Source organism: Hoplias malabaricus, unplaced genomic scaffold, assembly GCF_029633855.1.
Source record: "Hoplias malabaricus isolate fHopMal1 unplaced genomic scaffold, fHopMal1.hap1 scaffold_50, whole genome shotgun sequence".
NCBI lineage: Eukaryota > Metazoa > Chordata > Actinopteri > Characiformes > Erythrinidae > Hoplias > Hoplias malabaricus.
The window spans coordinates 230,704-235,751 of record NW_027100945.1 but is presented as its reverse complement, the minus strand read 5'-3'; the positions used below and the strand labels follow the sequence as shown (position 1 = coordinate 235,751).

At 63.5% G+C, this 5,048-nt stretch overlaps 1 non-coding gene and 1 pseudogene across 1 annotated transcript; both read right to left on the bottom strand.

Annotated features, from left to right (window-relative positions):
* Window positions 1-2,572, bottom strand: part of LOC136682436 (28S ribosomal RNA) — a 4,611-nt pseudogene extending 2,039 nt beyond the window's left edge.
* A 415-nt stretch (window positions 2,573-2,987) lies between these two features.
* LOC136682431 (5.8S ribosomal RNA) lies at window positions 2,988-3,141 on the bottom strand. The gene has a single exon (XR_010798642.1). It is a non-coding gene; the product is annotated as a 5.8S ribosomal RNA (ribosomal RNA).
* Window positions 3,142-5,048: the final 1,907 nt, after the last annotated feature.

The window sequence follows — 5,048 nt, the reverse complement described above, 5'->3', positions numbered from 1 at the left end:
CCAGTGGGGGGGGCCCGAAGGTGGACCGGGAACAGCTCCCCGTCGCACGGGCAGCACCGGGCTTTCGGACCCCGCATCAGCAGACACGGGCCCGACCGAGCTCAGCCATTAGAGCCAATCCTTATCCCGAAGTTACGGATCCGTCTTGCCGACTTCCCTTACCTACATTGTTCCAACACGCCAGAGGCTGTTCACCTTGGAGACCTGATGCGGATATGGGTACGGCCTGGGGGGAAATTCACTATACCTCCCCCGGATTTTCAAGGGCCGATGGGAAACGTCCCGGCCGTCGCATAGTGCATGCGACGCCTTTCAGAGCGTTGAGCCCCTATCTCGGGGTCGAACCCATTCCAGGGCGCTCCAGCTCTTTAGCAAGGAGAGAGAATCCTCCCCGGGGTCCCCACCGGCGTCTCCGGGTTCGTTTGCGTTACCGCCACGGGAGCGCCTCTCGGCGGCTCGATCTCCACCAATCCCAGGTACGGGGATATTGGCCCGATCCCCTTTCGGTCAGCGCGAGGCAGACGAGACCATCGCCCCAGCATTTTCCGAACGGCGCTCGCCTATCCCTTAGGACCGACTAACCCACGGCCAAGCGCTGTCGGCGTGGAACCCTTCTCCACTTCGGCCTTCAAAGTTCTCATCTGAATATTTGCTACTACCACCAAGATCTGCACCCGCGGCGGCTCGACCCAGGCTCGCGCCAAAGGCTTCTGCGCCACCGCGGCGCCCCTCCTACTCGTCGCGGCATACGGTCCCATGAGTCTCGGTTCTCTCTCATTCTCGCTGGCTTTTGGGGGGGTGGGAGACAAGTACCGCCAGCGACGGCCGGGTATGGGCCCGACGCTCCAGCGCCATCCATTTTCAGGGCCAGTTGATTCGGCAGGTGAGTTGTTACACACTCCTTAGCGGATGCCGACTTCCATGGCCACCGCCCCGCTGTCTATATCAACCGACACCTTTCTTGGGGTCTGATGAGCGTCTGCGTCGGGCGCCTTAACCCGCGCGTTCGGTTCATCCCGCAGCACCAGTTCTGCTTACCAAAAGTGGCCCACTCGGCACCGTCAATTCCATGCCCGGCTCCAAGCCTGCGAGCCGGGCCTCTTACCCATTTAAAGTTTGAGAGTAGGGCGAGGCCCGTTTCGGCCCCGCGGCCTCCAGTCATTTCTTTACCGGATAAAACTTGAAGTTTCGGCGCCGGCTATCCTGAGGGAAACTTCGGAGGGAACCAGCTACTAGATGGTTCGATTAGTCTTTCGCCCCTATACCCAGGTCGGACGACCGATTTGCACGTCAGGACCGCTGCGGGCCTCCACTCAGGGTTTCCCCTGGCTTCGCCCTGCCCAGGCATAGTTCACCATCTTTCGGGTACCACCGCGTATGCTCTGGCTCCGCTCTCCGCACGTGGGAAGAGCAGGCCGGTGGTGCGCCGCCCGCCCCCTCGAAGGGTTAGGACGGATCCCACCTCAGCCGACGCGCGCCGGCCTTCACCTTCGTTGCGCCTCCGGGGTTCTGGGCCCCTTCGACTCGCATACGCGTTAGACTCCTTGGTCCGTGTTTCAAGACGGGTCGTTCGGGGTCCGAACTTAGCCGCTGACCTTAGGCGTTCGGGTGCTGTGGGCCTGGATCACCCCCCGCATCGCCGTAGCGGGCCTAGCCCGGGGCTGAGGACAGCCCAGCCGGCCCGCTTCGACCGAACGATCGGGGGGGGCCCCCATCCCCATCCCGGAGGAGGGGAGAACGCGGAAAGGACATTGCTCCACGGCCCCGGCGTTATCGGCGAAGTCGGAGCGAGGGGCTGTAGCGGAACGCCCGTGTCCGGGGGCCGCGTGGGGCTCCCTTCTCCGGACGGACCTACCTTCACCCTCGGGCCCTTCCAAGCCTAACCGGAGCCGGTCGCGACTCACCACCACGCGGGGAAAGTACACCGGGCGGGGCCGGACCTCCGTACGCCCGACAGGCCCGAAGTCCAGAGGCGAAGCGCAGAGCCGAAGCGGGGAGCGGTGGAGTCGGCACCCCACCCCTCTCGCCCGGATACGCTCGCACCCCCGGCCTCGGAACCCGACGAGCGCGGGGCCGTCCGCCCGGCTGAATCCCCCGGGGCAGTCTTCTCGGTCCCCGTACGTTTACCTCTCAACGGTTTCACGCTCTGTTGAACTCTCTCTTCAAAGTCCTGTTTCAACTTTCCCTCACGGTACTCGGTTCGCTATCGGTCTCGTGCCGGTATTTAGCCTTAGATGGAGTTTACCACCCGCTTTGGGCTGCATTCCCAAGCAACCCGACTCCGAGAAGCCCGACCTACCCGGGCGGGAACGCGGGACTCGCTACCGGGCTTTCACCGTCTATGGGAAGAAGCCACGTTCGCGAGGACTTGGTCCCGCGTCCGCACCGAGACGGATCTTACGGACTTCCGTACGCTACATTTCCCGGCCAACCCCGGTCAGGGGAAAGTGGGATTCAGCGCTGGGCTCTTCCCTGTTCGCTCGCCGCTACTAAGGGAATCCTTGTTAGTTTCTTTTCCTCCGCTTACTGATATGCTTAAGTTCAGCGGGTCGTCTCGTCTGATCTGAGGCCGCACACAGAGGTTTCTTATGCGGGGGCGAGGGCGGAGGCGGAGGGCCGAAGGCTAGGGGCGAGGGGCGAGAGCCCGGCCTGAGGCCGAACTCCGCGACACCCTCCCCCCACCCCGGCCGCTCGCCCGCCCGCTCACTCGCCCGCTCGCTGGGTTTAATCGGCACTCGCCACCCCCGCGTCCGACTGCGCGGAGCCCCGCTCGGGACTCGGGGAGAGACCGTAACGGACGTGGACCCGGACCTACTCGGCTCTCCCTCCGTTCCCTGTACGGAGCTCTCTCGCAACACGGGCCGCGTGGACTGGCTCGGAACCGAGTCTTCGTTTGGGAAGACGAAGGGCCGTTTTCAGGCCCTGCGAGCTTCCAGCCGCGGTCTCTCTCTCTCAGCGGGGGCGCGGAGACCGATCGATGGGTAAAGCGACCCTCAGACAGGCGTGGCCGCGGGATGGACCCCCGCGGCCGCAATATGCGTTCGAAATTTCGATGATCTGTGTCCTGCAATTCACATTAGTTAACGCAGATGGCTGCGTTCTTCATCGAAGCACGAGCCGAGTGATCCACCGCTAAGAGTCGTATTTGGGTTTGTGCCCGGCCCGTTACAGGCCGGGCGAAGGAAGCCATTCGAACACGAGACAATGTTTGACAATATTTCAAGCCGGGTGCCTTCCCCCCCGTGGAGGGGGAAGGTCATTGAACCTGGGCGTCACCACCGGACCGAGGAGTTACGGCCCGGGACGATCGCCCGAGTAGGTGCCCGAGACTTACGTGGTTTAGGAGACCGGGTCTAGGCACCCGCCGTTCCCGGCGAGGCCCAGGGTTTGGTTCGCTGCGTTACGGGTCCCGGTCTAAGGCATTCAGGCGTGCGCTCAAAGCCAAGCTCTCCACCCCGGAGGGTATGAGCGAGGCCCGGTGGTACGCTCCCAAGTCCCCGCTTAGGGGAAGGCGCTGGGTAGATCCCACCTAGTCAGGACCGGCGGGCACCGGCCGTCTCCTTCGGGTGTTTATAAACGCATCCGGGGTTCGTGAGGCCCCTTCAACTCGCGCACCGGCCTTAGACTATTATACGGTCCGTCTCTGCGAAGCCAACATCGGGGGTTATTGCATGCGCTCTTAAGCTCCGCTCTAACCCCGTGAGGGGAAAGAGTTTCGCCCGGCGGTACGCTCCCGTCCACCACCACCCCCTGTGCCGGGGGGATGGGTTCAGGGAGATCCCACCGAGGCCGGCGAGCACCGGCCAACGCCCTGGGGGTGAGTAAGCCCCTTTGACTCGCGCACGCACAATCAAGCCTTCAACGATCAATGGTTTTTTGGGTTTAACTACCCGGCGGGCGGCTCCGGCGCCACTCTTCCCCCCGCGAACGGGAGGGGCGGACCGGGGTACCTATGCACCTAAGGCGGTCCTCGCATAACCCCGAGTTCCGAAGCCGGCTCGCTACGTCCACCCACCCGGAGGGGGGAGAGACTCACGTCGGCCGACAACGAAAGGTACGAGGCTTCTGCGGTCCATACCTTGAAGGTACCCGCCGGGGGGGAGGTTCGGCCTCTCGAGTCCGACTCGACAACCGGCACGGACGGCGGGCGCCGACCGCGGCCAGGTCACCGTTATTGATCCTTCCGCAGGTTCCCCTACGAAAACCTTGTTACGACTTTTACTCCCTCTAGATGTCCGGGTTCGATCGACTTCCCATCGCCCGGAGGCGACCCCCGTTCGAGGGCCGCCCCGGGGACGGTCCGAGGACCTCACCGAGGCATCCGATCGGTAGTAGCGACGGGCGGTGTGTACAAAGGGCAGGGACTTAATCGACGCGGGCTGGTGACCCGCGCCTACTTGGAATTCCTCGTTCGAGGGGAATAGTTGCAATCCCCTGTCCCCAGCGGGGAATGGCGTTCATAGGATTGCCCGCACCTCTCGGCGTAGGGTAACTTACATGTTGAACCAGCCATTGTAGCTCACGTGCGACCCCGGACTTCTAAGGGCATCACAGACCTGTTATTGCTCCATTTCTCAAGTGGCTTCTGTGCCACAAATCGCTCTAAGAAGTTTAGCCACCGACCGCTGATTCCCACCGGGCGAACCCCAACCTTCAGGCCCGCGGTAAGCGGGAGGGCACCGGGGAGGGGAGAGGGAAGGCGAAGGCGAAGGACGGACAACCCACACCCGGAGAGCGGAACGAGGTGCGGACGGCATCGGGGAGGGAACCGAACGCGAAGGGGAGAGGCCGGAGCCACCCACTCGACGCAGAACTGAACCCCCGTCAACCGCATCACCTCCCCGAACCGATCCGGGGTAGAACCGGACCCCCGCCGAAACCCCCAACACCCCCACCCCGATGGGGACCCCCCGCGAACGGGGACCTTCGGGGATAGAGTCCGACCCAGGAGAGGGGCCGTGTAACTACTTAAAGGATGGGATCTCGTTCGTTACCGGAATTGACCAGACGAATCGCTCCACGAACTACCAACGGCCATGCACCACCAC